Genomic DNA, 19,646 nt, shown 5'->3' with positions numbered 1-19,646 from the left:
ACATTAATAGGCTTTTGGAAAATAATCCTGGTTATATATGTGCAGCAACAAATAAAGTTCAGGACTATAAGTATTCATCCCACAGGAATAAAAAAGGAGAAAAGGCAGCTAATTGGAAGAATTTCTAAGGTGTGCTAGTGGAAATTAATTTTCATTACTTTATAGCTGAAATTCAAATCATGTTGACGGAAACTTCAATTATTGACTTGCAGCTAATTAGCAGATAGCAGACTAGACAATTAGCTGGAATAGAATGGAGTTTGAGAAACAAAATATAAAAGTTTGTAGCACTTACTAAGAACATGTTTCAGTTTCTAGAAATACACCAGCTTAATTGCCAGCATGATGAGAGTGGTCTATGCATCTAGTCTGAAGTCTTATTTATTATGTGTATAGGTAATTATTTTGCAGCTAATATTTTCTATACCTTCTACACATGCAGCAGAAAAAGTTAGAAGTAACAGAAGTATTCCTTGGGAGGCAGGAATGCAGGCAGTGTCAAAAAGGACAATCCTGGTTGGAACAGATGAGATAGCTTTTAAATAATTAGGACAAAGCCAATGAATAATATTTTTCCAAGGAGGTTTTGATTGTGTCCAGTGTGTGTAATGTTACGAAATGTTAGAGATTGTACGAGAACTATTTTGTAATTTTCCTTAATGTTAAGCATGATTTACGGTAAAGTTCAAAAAATACTGTATTGATATGTACATTTTAAGTCATGGTGTTACAAAAGCTCTCTTTCCAGGTTCTGGTAAAGTCTTCAAGTCTGCCTGCTTGCAGTGAGAAACAAGGTGGTTTTTTTTTTCCAATTTTATTACACTTTGATGCAAAACATGTTGTTTTGTTACACTTCTAGCTTCCTGGAGTTGCAGAATTAACCCAGTTTTTCCCAGCATGCCTCTCATATGTACCACTGGGACCTTACCTCCACCTTGTTCCCAAGGGCTCAGATTGGGCAGGGCCTGCTCTGTTAGTGAAACCTCCAGTGTTCACTCACCTCGTGGCCTTTGCTAAATTAATCTCCTAGTTCTTGAAAGTCCCCCCACCCAGTGCCTTCAAGGTGGTTTTAAGGAGGCCATGCACCATTGTTCAATACTGCTGGCTCTGCACCGTCAAGGTGGCAACTGGCACACATTGCTCTCCCACCCTCAGGAGTCCTGCTGCAGATGGGTGCTCTGATAGTCCAGGCAAGGTGTTCAACTGCTTCATGCCCTCTGCCTCTACAGCAGCTCTTTCAAAAGCCCGTCTGAGTCCCTTTGGGTCTTTGTAATAGCTGTTCCGGAGGAAGTCCATGCCCAGAACACAAAGGCCCTCTGGGCCGGTCGCAATGGGATGTTTCTGCCACTCCTTCCCAGTCAGGCTCACCTCGGCTCCCAACAGGGTCAATTGCTGGGATTGATCCCCCCGTCACCCCGCAATGGAAACAGGTTCTGCCCCTGCATGTCCTGATGGTATCAGGGCACACTGCGCACCAGTATCAGCTAAGGTTTCATTTTTCTGTGGCTCTGATGTGCCAGGCCATCAGATTGACACTGTCCAGAAGATCCGGTTTTCCTGTGCCTCTCCCTGGCTAGAGACAGGGCCCCTCTAACCCTGGTTATTATTCCTTTCCTGGGCATACATACTAGAGGTATCTTCAAGAGGATCTGACAGATCGAACCCGACAGCTTGGTCATGGGAGGTTGAGGCTACCTTCACCTTGGTGGAACTCCCCTGGTTAGAGTTTCCCTCCTTGAGTTGACGTACCCACACTGCCAGGACAGAAGTGGGTTTCCCATCCCACCTTCCCATGTCTTCCCCATGGTCATGCAGAAAGAACCACAGGTCAGCTTGTGGGGTGTGCCCTCTCTTTCTAGCTGGGGGATGTTGGGCTCTGACTTCGGGGCCTGTGACTCGCACTGGTGCTGCATTGATCTTCCTCACCTCCTCCCTCCTTCTCACTCATCTCCTCTTTGAACTCCTCTTTGAGTTCTTTAATCACAGCAGGGAATGAGCCTGCATCGGGCCATTGATCATACTCTCATAATTCCTAAGTTTGTTGGCAACAGAACCCACCGTCTCTCAGTTAGTGTCAGCATCGATTGTTGCAATGAAGGTGGTGTACTGAGATGGCCCAAGATTTGCTAGACTCCACAGCATTTGCCCTGTGCACCTGACCTTGTCGGGGTCATTATCATGCTGTCCATCCCTCCCAAAGAGTACCTCAATACTGCCACTTCCCTCAGCTGTTGGATCCCTTCCTTAAGGGTCTTCCAGCACATTCTATGATGGTGCTCCTGCATTCTCTCCCTGTGGACAAACCTCTCTCTGACACTCATTAAAAGCTGCTCTCAGAGGGAAAGGGGCCCTGGCTCTTATGAATACCTGATTCACACCTGAGTCCTGGGTCAAGGCTCCCAAATTCCTTGCCTCTCCACCATCCAGTTGCATGCCTGTACCCATAAGGTCCCAGACCTGGAGTAACCAGGTAGTAAAAGCCTCACACCCTCGTCGCACGATGTCTCTGTGCAGATTATGGAGATTTTTGTACGTCAGGGAGTCGGTGATGATCTCAACCGTTGGCTCCCCTGCGGGTTGTGAGGGCCCTCCATCCTTACCCTTGTCTGGGTGCTTTGATTTCATCTCAGACTTACTCGTTTACACAGGGGTGACTGCTGCTGGCTGTGGCTGACCTTGCGGTTCAGCTGGAACCTGGACAGCTGTAACATCTGTGGGTTCAGGGGCTGCATCATCAGACTTTCCCTCTTCGAGGCAAGGGGAGGGTTTCCCACCAGCTGAGGAAATGCACTCCTTCAGCATCTGCCTCATCTCCTCCAGCAGAACCCCCACCCAGTCTGAGGGGTTCATTTCTGAGGTGGGCTGTGAGGCAGGGTCAGGCAGTGGGGCAGCATCTCAAGTCTCTGGGGTAGGTGTCAGGGTGGATATCCAGGTTAATCTTCCCTTATCTCTGAATGCTAAATAGAACAGGCATATCAGCAAGGCCAGCCACTCTAGGATATCATTAGCATTTAGAGAAGATTTGAACCCTTCGAAAACTGGTGGGGCAGACTCAAAGAGCTGAAGGGTTGGGAGAAAATTTCCCCCAGTGTCATTTCCTCACAGTAGGTACCATTATTAAAGTAACCCCAAAAATATAAAGTTAGTTTGTGATAGCTCTGAATCCATGTGCCTGCCTTTCAGAAAAAGTTAAAAATCTATAGATTCTTCACTTTATTAACCCATAAAGCAAACTGGACAACAGCTACGGTAGCCTTACTTATAGGACCCATATTTAGATAAGGGCTTGCAAATGGGACAAATACAGCCACGACCACGTGCCACACAAACCAGAGTAAGCTAGACCACATGGTGCTACCTAACGAGGTTTCTATATCCAGAACACAAAAATGAAGTTACTCAGGAACTGTTACTCCTTTTTCCCCTTTTTCTCTTGATGCCCTCGGGCCCCACCGTTGGGTGTCAAAATCTATCTTGGTTTGAAAGACAGGTGTCTGCTAGGGAAGGCAGAAGCCTCCCTGGAACACAGAATGTGAACCCTCTCCCTCCAAATAATTATAATTTTGAAATTAAGGGGCTCTCAGGCAAAGATAAGGGAGTAGGAATAACAGTTCTTTACTAGGATGTGTAACAAGGCAAACAAAAACCAGTAACTACAGCATTAGCAACAAACAGAACCAGGGACCCGGTAAGAGTCTTCTCGACTGCAGGCACTTCCCCTTTGGTGCAGTTACCGTCACAGCCGGCAGGAATGAGCAAAATCCCGGGCTGGTGGGTGAGATGTACCAGAGGTTTCACGGCGGTAGCTGGAACTGCGGGACTACGGCGTGGGGAAACTCAGAGCAGGAGCAAAGAAACAGCGGGGCTGGGGCAGCGGCGGCCCGGCTCCGAGCAGGGCAGGGAGAGGCGAGGATCGGGATTCCCAGGGCACACGGGGTTCGGGATTCCCAGGCACACGGGGTTCGGGATTCTCAGGGCACATGGGGTTCGTGATTCCCGGGCACACGGGGTTCGTGATTCCCGGGCACACGGGGTTTGGGATTCGCAGGCACACGGGGTTAAGGATTCCCAGGCACACGGGGTTCGTGATTCCCGGGCACACGGGGTTCGGGGTTCCCGGGGCACACGGGGTTTGGGATTCGCAGGCACACCGGGTTTGGGATTCCCAGGCACACGGGGTTTGGGATTCCCAGGCACACGGGGTTCGGGATTCCCGGGCACACGGGGTTAAGGATTCCCGGGCACACGGGATTCCCAGAGCACACAGGGTTAACAGCGTTAAGGATTCCCGGGCACACGAGCAGATGGTGATCGGTCCCTCAGGGCTGAGCTCCAGCGGTGCCAGTGAATTGTCCCCGCAGTAAGCGACAGCCTGGCTGTCCTCTTCTGATGCCAAAGAGCGAGACAGAGCGGCTGCCCCCAACCCCGTCTTTTTTTTTTTTTTTTTTACCTGCCCCCCATTCTCACGGTATCTCTATGTGTCGTCCCCCACTCCCCCCAAGAAAACTCTTAAAAACCAGATGAGTTCCCCCTCCCCACCGTCTCGAACACACAGTCATCAGTGCTTCTTACCAACTCAATGGGAAAAGATTCCACAAGCAACAAGGAAAGAAGAGAAAAGAAAACAGCCCCAACCTCCAACAATTTTAAAAACTACATTTCTTAGAGAGCTGCTATCAGAACTGTGCATTAATAAGCATGTAAATTACAGATCTTGCCATGTAGAACAAATTAGATTTCTTTTCATTAATATCAAGGAAGCAGAAAACAAGCTGAATCCCAAGTGAATTAAATGAACGTAATTATTTGCCATTTCTTTTTCTACTACAAACCAGTCTTTATTCAATTAAACAACTCGTAATCACGTACCCACTATTTCAGTGGAGTTCAAAACAGCTGGTGTCAAAATTAAGTAGTTTCCCTATATATTGTATACAGGACTTTGAACTCTGTTACCATATTCATGGCAAGCGCTGTGGTGCTTTGCTTTAAGCTAAACAAAACTGCTGTGGGCTCTGCAGAGTTTTTCTCCTATGCAGGTCTTTGAAATGCTGTGGTAAAAATCTTTAAAACATGAGTGTTTCTATCTTTTGTTGAACTTGATTCCAGTTCTAGATTAGGCTGCTAGGAAATAAATTATTTTTTCCCTGCATGTATTTTTGTGTGTGTGTTTGTTTTTGTTTGAGGTGGTTGATGGAGGAAAAAAATTTCTTCATCCCCAAAATCCTTAATTACTAACTGTGCCAATATTTCATTCAGAGCTTTATTACTTCCATGGTGTCTTTATTGATCTAATCAGGGCTGAAATGATGAGATATTTTATAAAATGCTGAGCAAAAACTCTAATATTTAATCCTCAAAGGTGTTTTCTCCCTCTACTTCCAATGATATATTTCTCAATGGGTAAAGTTCTGTTTTATGGGAGACCAGAGAAAAACCTCTTGTTTCTGCTGCTTCAATCAACATAAATGGATTTGTTAATCTTTTTGGGACTGTTCTCCCAGAACTTCTCATTTCTGCCTCATATCTAAACATTTCTAGCTGGTAGTTAATTGTTTGTTCCTTTCAGTATCATGCCAGAGATCCTCACTGGATTAGAACTTCAGTGCAAAACATTAACATAATAAGATAATTCTCATAATGATACAAAAGAAAGTGTCCTGAGTGATGAAAGCAGTTTTCCCTTAATGTTGTTATATTCAGAGGCAATTTGTGTTATAGCTTTTAAAAACATATTCTGCTGCCTGTGCTGCAGAATCAGAGTTAATTTAAAACGAGCAGACACAGCATTAGGTGAGAGTCAAGGCTTGAGCCACAAGGTGCAAGAGATGAGAAATCTTCTCGTGCCTGGGAGCCCTCCTGAGCAGCTGAGGCTGCAGCACAGCCGTGCCCTGGGGAACAGGAGATACCAGAAATTCTGCCATTCTCTATAGGGGTAGATACGGGAGACTCCTCTTCTCTGAGTGCTCAGAAGGGAGAGAGAAAAAGTGGCTCACTCCTCTTAGATTAAATCACCGAACATTGCAGCATTTGGATGGAATATAATTTGGATGGAATATAACGTTCATTGTTCTTCAAAGCTAGGCTATTGCCTCCACAACTGAATTCATTGAATAATTCAAATAAGTTTATTTGGATAATCTTAGACTCTTGTAAAGACCAGTGTTCAGACTTTTTTGTTTTGTTTTCTTTTGTTTTGTTTTGGGGGTTTGTTTGTTTGTTTTGTTTTCCTTTTGAAACAGTTTTTTATTTAAGAGTATCTGTATGTCAAAGACCATGGTGAAAAATCACTTCTGTGATGGCGACCTGGAAAGGATGCTTGGAACAATATAAATTATATCTGCACATATACCAATTCATTAAAATCCAAACTTGAACAACTTACAGTCCCAGAATAAAGCCAGACACTGATCTAGATTTTAACTTTTCATAATCTGCTTTATTGTCATCTGTTCTCTTTCCTAAATTCTTACTTTTTTTAGATTTTTTTTTTTCCACTGCTCTGGCTTCCATTTAGGTTCAGAAACAAAACAACATCCTGGGGCATGTGCCATCATCTATTTTTACCATCTACTATAAATTACATCTCTCTGAGATTTAGTATAGTGTCATATAATGAAGATTTTTTTATATGTGCAAAAGGATAATTAACTCTTGACTGGAGTTGTTTTCTTACGTGGACAGAAATAGAATACAAAGCCATCACTGCAGACCCATTATCTGCTTTTGAGTTCTGTTTTTTCCAGAAGGGAAATGCATATTATTTTTTAGGACGAAAGATAAAATAACCTGAAACTGAGTGTGCAGCATTTGATGGGTGTTGCAGATAAGTGTTCTGGGATACACTTGTTTAATTTACAAGTAAAGCACCTCAGGATTTCTTGTCATTTTTTTTTTTTTTTGTCAGTGCTATAAGCTCAGCTGGATGTAAATCAAGCTTAGTTCATCCTGGTTCATGCTCCATTGCCGATAAATTGGTTTGGGAAGTGAAACTTAGCTGGCATACCCTGAGTATCTGAAGATGGACTCCAACTCACATTTCCACAATAGACCATGTTCTTCAGAGCTATTGCAGTACATAGTAAATATACTTTTTTGCTGTTTGTTCTCTTTTGAGGACTTTGGAGGACTCTTGGGCTGACTAATCAGTATTTTCAAGATCACAAACAGCAAACATGCACACACATAAAACAACACAACAATGGGGGCTACTTTTATGAAATAAAATCACAAATTTATTAAAATAATGCACCTAATACAATTAATAGATGGTTTTATGGAAGCATTTTATCAATAACTTAGCAGGTATATTTTTCATTAGCCAGAATGAACTAGTTTCTCCAGTGCCTTTTTGAAATTCTCAAATTAATTCTGTGTAGGATCCTCAACATTAAACAGCCTTTTGGTTTTTACTTTTTAAAATACCTATAATTTTATCTTCTAAGATTATTCATAAATTCAAAATTCAAAACTGTTTTAAAATCACTTTAAATTCTTGCATAAAGCTAAACCCAAGTTTCTTGTAAGCTCCTATCAGTGTTGGATGAAAGAATATGGCACTGTACTGTTTTTTCTGTGCTTGGGAATAATTTTCTTCTATTTAAATTCGCTCCAGTGGCACCCTAGAATTTACTTTATTGTGTGGAATTAAAGTGCCACTCAGCTATCATCTCAGAGTACCTTCTCATTGAATGATGCTATAAATCAACATCATCAATGTTTTATAGTATCAAAAAAAATGAACCATACTTATATGTAGACAATTAATTTATATGTAATACATAGACATTGCATTGAAATACTTTTGATGAAAACAGAATAAATTTAACAGGGAGTAACAGGGACAGAGGGGTGGAAAATGTTTATTCCTCTAAATAGAACTTAAAAAGGGTAATTAAAATCTTGACTATTCCTGCTAGAATATATTATATTCTCATGCTCCTAGGACATAGAAGGCAAAAAATCAGTCCCGCTAGTGGGACAGAGATCTCACGTTCTGTACAAATCAGAATGAATTCTCTTGGCACTCAAGAGAAGTATTAGTGCAGTGGGACTTGATCTTTTGCATAATCGATGGATTTCAGTAGTATTTTGTTAGTTCATATGCTTACTTTAATTTATAGGGATTTTTGAAAGTATTTTGGGATGTCTGAATGAGCAGTTCTCCCTTCAGTAGTAGAATGTAACCAGCAGCAACCCCAGGTTATTATGAATGTAGCACTTGTGGAGTTTGATCCTATGAATACAAATAGTTGTTTGACTCTGCTGAACTCCACTAATTTGAAGTCCATGGAGTAAATCAAGGTCCCCCCTGGAGTGAGTGAAAATTTGCAGGGCTGTTGCATTGGTTGTCCTAAGCTGTACCTGCCTGTGTTCAAAGCAGACAGGCTGATAAATGCCCTCTCCCACCAAACTGCAGTGCAGCTGGATCCAAACGTGCTTCACTTGTGGTTGCAGAATGAACTCCTAAATAATAGCCTGTCAGAAGAGGTTAATTTTCAGATCTGATACTCATGACTAGACTGTAAAGCATCAATTTAAATGTCCAAACATGTAAAACTGTTTGCCCTAGAAATTAAAATTAGCATGTAAGCTGACAGAATATGTGCTGACATCTAACTATGGTGCATAATAGGGTTTTGTATAGGGTTTTGTTCTACTGTACTAACACCTCTCTTATTTTTATTTTTTTCTAATTAATCTGGACACGTAGGCTTTTTTTCTCTTTTGGGCTCTCATTTGCTAAGATTCTAATTCTGATTCAAAACCCTGTTATGGTTGATTAGCAATTTTTTTCTGAAAACAGTTTTCTAGTAGATTAAGTGAGAATGTTATTCAGATTCTGTCTTGTCTGCATTTAAACATCAACGCCTGAGAGGAATCTTGAAGCCAAGTCTCTGCCATATCCTGTACCTTGCCTCTTTAGCTGCTTTACTCTCTGCTATAATTAGCTTTCAATAATAAGAGCTTTATGGTGTCATCTTTTGGTTCTGTTCTTTTCTGAATTTCTGATTGATGGCATTCATAGGAGAATTGACTGCAAGACATCTGCTTAGCAGACATCTGCTGTGCTGCTGGGGGTATGGCAGTGTGCTGTGCAGTCTCCTTGTCACCTGGGGGGTGTCTGAGCCCTGGTGACAGAGGTATCGTGTCCAGGAGAGGCTGAGCTCCCACAGCAGGGAGATGCTGGGCATCTATCCCCTGGCAGATGCTGGGGAGAGCTTCTGGGGAGAGAGAAGGGCTGCTGAGAACTCCAGGCTATCCTAAAGGTCTGTACCAATGTGTTTGTTTGCTTTTTATCCTGCTTGGCTAACAGAAACATTGTTGAGCACATGTTAATAACCACACCCATCATGATTCCGAGGACAGATCAGGGGCCCATCAGCATCTTGGAAGATGAACACCAGAGCTGCTGCTGAAATCCATAGGGATGGATGGATTTTCTTAGAGGCTTCAAGGGAAGTAGAGTTTAATGCCCAGTGGGGTCTATCACTTGATCTATCAGTTGGTGTGCATGGCTTGAACACTGAAGGAGCTTGAACAGAGGGACAAGCAACACCACACAGGTTGGGAATAAAATCTCAGGAAAACAACATAGACAGGAGGGTATCTGATAGTTGCATTTTACAGACAGGAGGGTATCTGATAGTTGCATTTTACAGATTAAACAACAACAACAACCAAACAAAATACCAAATACAAAAGAAAGGCCAATTCAGATATGAAAAATTAAATTGGCCATTTGAAAGTGACTCCAAGGAAGTTATGTGCAGTTGGGTAGTGTTGGCCAACTGGGACAGAATGGATTTGGTTTGCACTTGGAAATGGACACAGGTTTCAGGTGCAGTTTACTCTGTGTTCAAGGATGAGTAAAGAAGGTGTTTCCAAATGTAGTTCAGGAGTGGTAATATCTGTGGTTACCAATAGAAATGCAGTTTTTCCAATCTGATTTTAACATTAATGTCTATAGAGAAGCCTACCTTTATGAATGACAATATTTACTTATAAAGTTCACATACATTATAATTTAATCAGCATATTTATTGTGGTCTACAACAGCAAATTTAATTTCCATGTTTTCTGTCGTCTTCAATTAAAAGTGGGCTGACTTGTCATTGTGTTAGCTGAAATACTTGCAGTAAATACATGCCATACTGCTATCCAGTGCCTGGGGCAAAATAAATTAGAAAACAGTAAAGTAAAAGACCCAAGCAGCATTTCAAAGACTTATTAAGTTACTGTAGAAGGAACTTCTTATTCTTCTACATATAATCCATTTAAAGGAATATACTGCTATAGGACCATATTTTATAAAGTGTCTCCTAAAGCTTCTGAACTTGCATAGTCCTAAATGTGTGTATTAGAGATGTTCCCATTGTGTTGGATATTTCTAGACTTCATTGAATACCAGCCACCTTGTAGCCTAGAAACTTTTAAGGTAATTCAAGGCGTTAAATGTTTCTGAGGAACTGCACCGAATTACAACGAATAAAACTGATGCTGTTTATTTGATAGTTGGAGTGAATCCTCTGCAGCCCCTGTCCTCCACATGGCTGTTTATGGCTTTCATTTTTTGTTGGGATATAACCCAGTGAACTCCCATGCAAAACCAGCTAGAAAAATCTATTTGTTCTTCAGCATAATACTGGGACATATCAATACAGCTTCCCCATGCTGGATCCTTAAAATTGCATTCATTGAACCACAAGTTTTATTTTGACCTTGGTCATTGGTTTATTGGTTTATTTCTATTTTTGTTCAGTTTCTCCTAGGAAAATGTTATTAACAGCTCCTCCTTTTTTTTTTTTTTATTCCCAGGGTTGTGTCTTAAATACAGATTAAATCACAATATTTACAGTGTCTGATGAGGCTTGTAAAGCTGAAGTTTATCATCTTTTATTAAGACTTCCGTTTATCTGTAAAACTGGAAGGAGGAAAAATAGAAGAAGAAAATCTTCTTCCCAGAATCCCACTTGGAGTCTCAGAATTTGGTTTCCTTTACACTATTTTTAGCTGCTAACATTTATGCTTTTAATTCACTTGAAAAACCTTTTTTCACATTAATTTCTAGACCACCGCTTTGATACAGAAAAAAGGTCTGTCTTCTGTGGAAAGATTGTTATTAGGTTTACTTATGTGGTTTTATTAAAAAAAAAATTATAGGGAGACTAAGACTAATTGTGGTCCAGATCTTTTTTGTTGATACAGAATTTTCTCATAATCCTTTGAAAAATGAATGTATAAACCTGTTAACTGAAAATGAATATACATATCCATATATTCTTGTATATATTCACATATTCTCTTCCTTTCTTGATTTAATAGGATTATGTGCTTTTCTGTGTTTTATATAATACAATGCAATTTTTCCTTTAATCTGTTGGACTTAAAAGGAAGTGCAGCACAGATGTGACCTGGAAGTATATAAAAGAGGATGTAGAATAAATGAATAGAATAAATGAATGTTGCTTTCTCTTTTTCGAGGTGCCTGTAAAGCAGGCTCAGTGCAAGGAAATGTTTGCATGGCAAAGTTCTGCTTTAATTACCCTTAATCTTCATAGAGTGCCCTTTTCCAATTCAGATCTGTCCCCTGACAGGTCTGACAACTCTAATTTTTATTATCTATTCCTTATTTTCTTTGTTTTGGTCATTTACATTCTCAAGGCATTTTACCAGATTTTGTCAAATGCTGAATGTTCATTAACATTTGGTTGTTTACCAGATGTTAATGAAATGGACAGAAACCATTATTTTTTTAAATTATCCTGTTCTTCCTACCTCTAGAAATTGTTTAGAGCAGAAGTCTAAGGCTGTTGTAATTCAGTACTTAGATGTAATTTGAGAATAGATAGTGGTGTATATCCTGTATTTATCATTTTTACACATTGGGAAAACAACAACAAAATCATTAGAATATTTTTTTCAGTTCCTGTGAAAGCAGGTGTGTTCTGCACTATGGATAAGAGGGGGAAGATAACCTGTAGCTCTCTTATCAATCAGATCGAGGTTGATATGGTTGATGTAGAAACAAATCAATGTAGCTTATGGAATTCTACAGAATTTTCCAGACTGTGGGATGCGTACAAAGTCTAATCCATATGTATCTAATTGTTTAGTAGCTCTAGATTATTTTATGCAGATTCATTCTGTGATGGCAATTTTCTACTTTAAATGCAATAGTTCCATCAGTCTTGAGTTGTCCTTCCTGATCCCCAGAGGACAAAGCTGTGACACAAGGGACAGGGCAGGGATGAGCCCAGGCTGAGGGCAGGCAGGAGGATCAGGATCAGGAGACTTCCTGGTTGAGGAGGGCTCAAGTGAGGTCTGCAGTGTCCAAGACAAGCACACTGCTCAAGAAGGGGTCTTTTATCACTTTCTTCCCTTGCTATGTTTTGTAAAAATATTGAAATAGTTGTTGGAATGGGAAATTTAACACTTCTTCTATCCCAAGCAAATGCCTTCACTAGTGGACTGTAGAGTGTGTTTTTCTTTCTCTTTCCCCCAGAATCAGCCAAATAAAATTAACTTTAGCAGAAGAATTTATAAGAAAAAAAAGTTTCATTGAGCCCAGTGTTTCACTTGGGAGATTTCACTTGGAGTGCAAGAGACAAGAGTTCAAAGTTTTTCATCTGAGTCAGAGGTGAAATACGAGATTGAGTTATTTATGCCCACAATTAATCTGATGCTTTTCACTCCTTCACCGATCTCTGTGGGGTTTTTTTGGTTTGTTTTTTTCTTTCCCCCAAAGCACCTTTTTGGTCACCATTTCATCCCTTTGCAAGATAAAGAAAAGTTTACAATGGCCAAGACTCCTTCCTCCTATAGCCCCCTCTGATAGGTTAGTTGTTATTTTAAGAGGCAGCACACATACAGCAGAGAGTTTTAGACAAATACAGATTGGCCAGAGGAAAAGCTAGAAGATAGGAAGTAGTATTGCAGTATCAGCTTGCTAGAATTTATTTAATTGCACATGCTTAAAAATGGTTGTTTTTAGATTGAGCTGTGAGTGATATATGATGATTATTTGTGTCTCCATGGGATCTTTTGATTCCTGAGAACCTCAGCAGCTGGGAAGGTGGAAACTGGAGTACAGTTAATATTCTTTGTCATTCTATCCATTTGAAAATAGAGAGCTATGAGTGAAAAACATCCTGTGTGTATGATGTCATTGTTCAGGTCTCAAAATAGTGTAGGAATATACATTTATTTATAACACACAACAGATTTCATAGGATCTTCATTCAGATTTTTCAGCAAGATTTGAAGAATTAAATGAAAGATGATAAGAAAGGAAGTTAATATTTTTAAAAGTAGTTGTTTCTTAGAGAAGTGTTTTCATTTCTGGATAGACTTTAATACACTATTTCATAGAACTTCTGTTCCTGATGTATATAAGCACCTTCCTTCTCTCCTGTGCTATCAGAGCTGTGATACTGAATTGGAAGAGCATTCTAGAACAGTATTTCCAGGTTTTACTCTTGCAGTCAGCTTTGAATTGAGTAAAACATGCCACCATTTTTTGGAAATGAATGCTTAGTCTAGACAAAATTTGTCTAGATCACAAATGTGAGCGGTAATTACTAATTCCAGTATTAAAGGGAATTAGTATATTGTGGAAAATCCTTGTGCTGCGTAAGAGTTTGTTTATTAAGCCATCTGTTCTTTCTTTGGTACAAGCACATTTTGGATAGGGACACTTTACTCGTCATTCCAGCATCCATCACTGTGGCTACTCCACTGCACTAATTAAAGATCAGCTTTATAAAATAAAAATATCTAACGTACAAATCTGGAGCCCCGCTCTCCCTTTGCCATGAAGGACCACACAGCAAGAAATTTTTTATGGATATCAGTGCAGATTTTTCTTCCCACTTATTCTTTAATGTGTGAGGTCGCTGTGGGTAGAGGGTCTTCAAAGACACAAGAGCGGTTGTTGGTTGTAGTAAAGTTGTTTATTGCATTAATACATCAGTCTTGAAGGCAAGGAGTTCAGAGTATTAAAGTCCATGCTAAAAGCTTTCTGGCATAAAGTCCCGAAGTTCCGAGTAGCCGCAACAGCAGCTCCCATACCTTCTTTCTTCTCTTCTTTCTCCTTACACCCCAGTACAGGGGGATTATATTCATAAATCATCCAATCAGCTAAAACCACGATTCTAAAACATTCTTCCTAAACCTATCCTAGCTTAATTCTAATGTGCGAAAGTGGTGTCAGCTCTTACACAAAACCTACGTATGTAATTTTATCTATTTACACAAATAGCTCTATCTATTCTATCTAGAAACTCAAGCAATGTTCTGCTATGTGTTTGTTATGTCTGGAGCTAAGTTAATTTTTTGAAAGGTAACACTACTGACTTTAAACTAGGCTTTAGGGCCTTTTACTAGCTAACACAGTCTCTTAGGGCACTTCAGATATATTTCTACTTACTTAAAAGTAAAACTTACACTCCTACTTCATGTCTGCATGGCTTAATATATTTTAATTTCTCTAAAGACTCAAATTCAATACCTACCTTCCTTTCTCTCTCTGAGGGACTCAAAGAAGCTTCTATTTCATGCATTCCAACATTAATGTGAGGGTGATTTGAGGCAGTGGCACATAAAGCACCATCAGCAGTCTGTTCTCTGATTATTTAATGCAGTGCAAGGTACACACATTTCTGTGCAGCAGTACCTTGAGTGGTATCTGTGCCTCTCAGGGGTAAACTGGGAGCTAGGGGCACTTGGGATTGTGGCATTCCAACCTCCTGGATGCTGTGGCTGAGCTTTGCTTCCATCAGAGCCACACCTTGAAGCCTCGGGTGTTGTTTATACCACAGCAGCTTCTAACAGGGTTAAAAATTTGATGAGTTTTAGTCCAGTTTTGGAGGTGTTTGGATTTCTGAACTCACTTGTGCAGTGACTACAGAGCTCATGCATCTGGGAATTTGAACTGCTGCAGAGGATCCACATCCTTAAGAAAGGAAGGGAGACCCTTAATAGAAATGGGGAAGAATCCTTCAGCACCACCTTTTCACATTCAACCAGGCAGATTCTCATTAGGGTCTGTGAAATACAAAGTTGTTTTGTGTCAGGTAAATAAAGGCAACCTGTGTAGTTGTAGCTGTGAAATGTGTGGAACACAACCATGGGACAGTTATAAAGATGAGTTCTAATAAACAACCAAGGAAGGCATGGAAGAAGGCTTTTGAACCAATCTTTTGCTTGCAAATAGCAATTACAATCTTAACCTGTTTTCAACAAGAACTTTTGAATTATAACTTCAGAATGTTGCTTAGTATTAAAGTTTTAAACTGTAGCTTTAGAATGTATAAGTCTTAAGTTGTTTCATAATAAGAACTTTTGAATTATGACTTTAGAATGTTGCTTAGTACTAAGGATTTTAAACTGTAGCTTTAGAATATATAAAGGATTTAAACAGAAAGGGAAGTGACGCTATCCCAAGCTCCTGGAGAAGGAAGATGGACATCAAAACTGCTGATTAATGATTTTGAAAGGGGAAGCTGGACATCACTACCATAGATTAATGATCCCAGAAAACAGAAGTTGGACCCCACCATCCTGGTGGGGACACACATCCTGGGATATACACAATAGGGTATAGAAATTGGAAAGGAACCAAACGTCACCATCATAGATTTACGATCCTAAAGTATAGAATTGTGACATTGAAAGGTAGAAATGGAAACTGCCGAACACTCGCATAAAAACTGGGAAATAGAAACTGCAGAAAGCTCACATAAGAAATGGGAAATAGAAACTACTGGGAAAAGCTTATGAATATGCATCAATATTATATGCTTATCAATTTATAAGCTTATTATCAATATTATAAGCTTATGAATATTCATCATATCAATGAATATGATCAATAAACACCAGCAAGCCCAACAACCGGTGTGCAGTTGGAGGGGAAAACCCCCACCACTGTACCCAGCACTGTCTTTGCTCATACACTACCATATTAATTAATAAATTGAATTGCTGCTTGCTATATTGGCTGAGTCAAGCATCTCATTTCTAACAGGTCCCCCTTTCTGTTTGAGGAGCTTCCAGGTCTCCTGCCCTGGGCACTGTGCAGTGCTGCTGTTTGCTCCCTGGGACACTGGGTGCTGGCTGCAGTGATGCCCCTCGAGGTACCTTTCCTGTTCTGAACAGTGTTACTGTCCCAGCAAATCCACACTGGGCTCCTTCTCCTCTCCCGCAGTGGCACCACTGCTTTGGTGTCCTGGCCTTACACAGAGTGTGAGGGGAAGCATTGCAGTGGGCTGAGATGGCCTGGTTGGAGGGGCTCGGGAAACATCCCCTAAGCAGGTGCCAGCAAGTTCTACAAGGAAAATCTTTTCCTGCTGCTAAGGTGCATTGATTCTGATGGTATTATTATTTGGAATGTGGGAAGAACCTTGTTCAGCTTGATAGTTTGTTGAAAGGTTGACCATCTCGTAAGTGTATAAAATATTTTAATGCTGTGAAATCACAGGGCTTGTAAAGCATGTTTGGCCATTTTTACATACAGAGAGATCAGATGATGTTGATTCCTTTTGTTGTCTCACCTTTGCACTGTGAATGAAGGATCCTTGCCTCCTTGCAGAGAGGGAACCCCTGGTTCAGCATACCCTGAATGCACTTGGGGAAACAACCATGACTAAACGTTTTCCTGAATCAGAACATTCCTGAAATAATTACAAATTTTGTCTTATTGGAGGATAAATTATTTCCTATTATCTCTTCTCCATCCCTTCAAGCCTGCCTCTTACCTCTAAATCTTGCCATCTGCCTTGGGTTGTTTTACTGCATTATGCTCACATCATCATTGATTTGCTCTTTGAAGCTAAACAAAGCAAAGTAAGGCAAATTGTATTGCTGCCTACATGTTTTAATCAATGTTTTTTCTTCACATCCCCCTGCCCGTGAGGGACTGCAGTGGCTACAGATGGCAGAGAATTGACCATTTTCAGTCATACAGATTTTGTGTTCAAAATGTTGTGGGCCAGCACATGCCATCCTTGGGATGTGCTGTGCAGGGTGAAATCTTTAGCACAGAACTGCCTAGAAAATGTTAAGCCTTCTTCATGAGACTACACACTTTAGGATTAAAGGGTGAGTGCTCTGACATTCAGATGTAAACCAGCTTTTCTTTTGAAGCAATGTGTCTTTAAAACCCCCCATGTTTTAGTAGTAGACCAGTAATTGCAGTGATTTTATTCTTTCTCACTCCCTCCAGTCCTTCTCATTAAAATAAATTAATAAATTAGAAAAAGCAGATAGTAATGAAAAGAAAAAATGGCTTTGAAATTGTAGTGGTTTTGGTTCACCAATTTGAGATCTCCCAGCCAATGCACCAATGAGTGTGGTGGGTTCAGTGCTGGCCATTCACCAGAGCACTCTCTAGCATGTACTCACCCATTGCTTGCTGTGAGGTAGGACCAGGAGAAAGGCAAAGCAGGCTCAAAACTTTAAAAGGGTATAAAGAAAAATTTATTAACAATAACTAAAAGAATGAGTAATAAGAATCAGAAACTTCAGGACACTTGTCTTCCCCCCACAACCTTTTCTTTTCCAATGACAATGTAAAGAAACAAAACCTAAAATTTCAGTTTACCACGTCCAGAATAGTCTTTCTTCAGTTCACTTAGGGAGAGAAGCCCCTCTTGTAAATGTTATGGAGACTTCTCCACAAGAAAACAGTTCTCTCATGGCTCTCTTTGCAAATAGCAGCCGCCCGGGGAAATCTGCAATCGTGAAATCCCTCCCATTTTCCACAAGCTTTTCCCACAGCTGTGTTTATGGTCCATGTCAACTTATGAGCTGTTTTTAAAATGAGCTGTTCAAAGGCAAAGGTTCTCATTATCTATCTCTAAAATAATCTTCATCTCTGGGAACTTCTTCTTCTTATCTCTCTCCCTGGGGACACAGGGTCTTCATCACTCTTCTCTCCCTCTGCTCAAACTTCCCATGGAGCACAACTACTTCATCACCTGCTTACTTTGGCATGGAGGCATTTGCTCGATGTCAGTTTGAACCCTTCATCTCTCCATGCTATCCTGTGTTCCAGGGAAACAGAGTCTGATGTATCAATTACATCTTTCTCCACAGCTTTACAAGGGGATTTCAGCCCCAAGATCAAGACATCTCCTCATCCCTCCCATTTGGGACTTGACTTCTCTTCCACTGACCTCAGTGTCTTCATGTTGCTCCTCTACATTGTTGGCGTTCTTGTTCCTGCTCTCACCCGAGGTAGGATGGGAGCACTGCAAGAGTTCGTGTCTCCCCCGGGGCCTGCAGACGGTTCCCTGTCGCTGCCCGGGCTCGGTGCTCGCAGCCGGAGCTGCGGCTGGGGCCCGATGGCGTCTCCTCTCCCCGGCCCGGTGGTTGCGGGCGAAGCCCAGCGGCGATGGAATCTCGGCCGAGCCGGCCCGGCCCGGGGCTGCTCTTGGGCCCGGCGGAGCCGGCTCGGCCCCGGGCCGGCGGCAGGGCAGGGTTGAGCGGCAATAGGACCGTAGAGAGCGCAGCCGTGGCCCGGCCCGGCCCCGCGGCACTCCCCTCTCCCTGCCCGGCACCGCTGTGGGGGGCGCCCCGAGCAGGGGGCCCGGCCCACGGCAGGGGCGGCTCGGCCCGGCCTGCCCGAGACAGGGGCCGGGCCAGCTGTGGTACCTACCTGGTTGCTGGCCAGAAGGGAAAGAAGTTCCCCTGTTTCTTATGTCTTTAACATGTGTTTTTCACAGAGGTGTGTGCAGCTTTCCAGGGGATGGAAGCTTTGCATCACTTCCGTAAATGCCTCCCATGAAAAATCACCACAAAAATTAAGATCGTTCTTCTTGGAATGACACTTTAGTTTTGTAGACTTTGAGATTACACTTGTGAAAAAATGGGTCGCCTGAGCTATCCCTGTTCTGCAGCTTTCTGGAATTTGAAGTGGTTCTGGACCTTGTGCTGTGCACGTTTGTAGGGCAGTCCTGAGCCCCAACACTGCAATTCTGTAGTTGCTGGTAAAAGAAACAAACTATAAAAGAATTACAGTGAGAGTCCCGGAGGAAATGACAAAGTGATTCTGAAGGGTGGGAAGTGGCACCATGGAACACAACTTGGCTTTTGGCACCAGGTTTGAACCTGCTGTGTAATGGGAACTGAAGTATGGGGAAGATGGGAGCATTGGGAAATTCCTGTCTAACACAGGCTACTGATGGGAAGTGAAATGCTAATATGAAACTAAATTGTACATTTTGAAAAATAATTCCTCTAGCATAACATTCTAGTCTAGAATGTGCCTGGAAATTTATTAGAGAATTTTGTTTATTTAATGCTCTTAGGGTACATTTTTACCTATTAATCTTCTCAGACACTGTTGACTAATTGATACTAAATCTTGCTAAAAGCCAAGGTTTATCCTCATTTCCTGCTAATTTCAAGGTAGTTGAAAAGAGACAGCTAAGTAGCTAAAGATAACAAACACCTTTTCCCATCTAGTGTTCTGTGAAAATTACATGATAAAACCAAGGTTTTCATTGTTCTGGGGACTCTACATATGGTGTGCTTGAGATAATTTTTTTTTTTTTTAACTTCAAACAAAATTAATTAACATAACTGAAAGGCTTTGATGAAAAACATCTCATTTTGATACCAACAAAGTTACATGGAAGTATTAT

The 19,646-nt window shown here is 41.2% G+C and overlaps 1 protein-coding gene and 1 long non-coding RNA gene across 3 annotated transcripts in view; one reads left to right on the top strand and one right to left on the bottom strand.

The window, feature by feature from the left end:
- CLSTN2 (calsyntenin 2) overlaps positions 1-19,646 on the top strand; it is a 313,046-nt gene that overhangs the window by 167,796 nt on the left and 125,604 nt on the right. The gene's annotated exons all lie outside the window — the stretch shown is intronic.
- Positions 17,456-19,075, bottom strand: LOC128792800 (uncharacterized). The gene is made up of 2 exons (XR_008432564.1): positions 18,177-19,075; positions 17,456-18,044 (listed from the first exon to the last, which is right to left on the bottom strand). It is a non-coding gene; the product is annotated as an uncharacterized LOC128792800 (long non-coding RNA).

This window comes from Vidua chalybeata, chromosome 10, assembly GCF_026979565.1.
Source record: "Vidua chalybeata isolate OUT-0048 chromosome 10, bVidCha1 merged haplotype, whole genome shotgun sequence".
NCBI lineage: Eukaryota > Metazoa > Chordata > Aves > Passeriformes > Viduidae > Vidua > Vidua chalybeata.
Note: the sequence above shows the minus strand (reverse complement) of the source record. Positions and strands in the feature narration are given on the sequence as shown.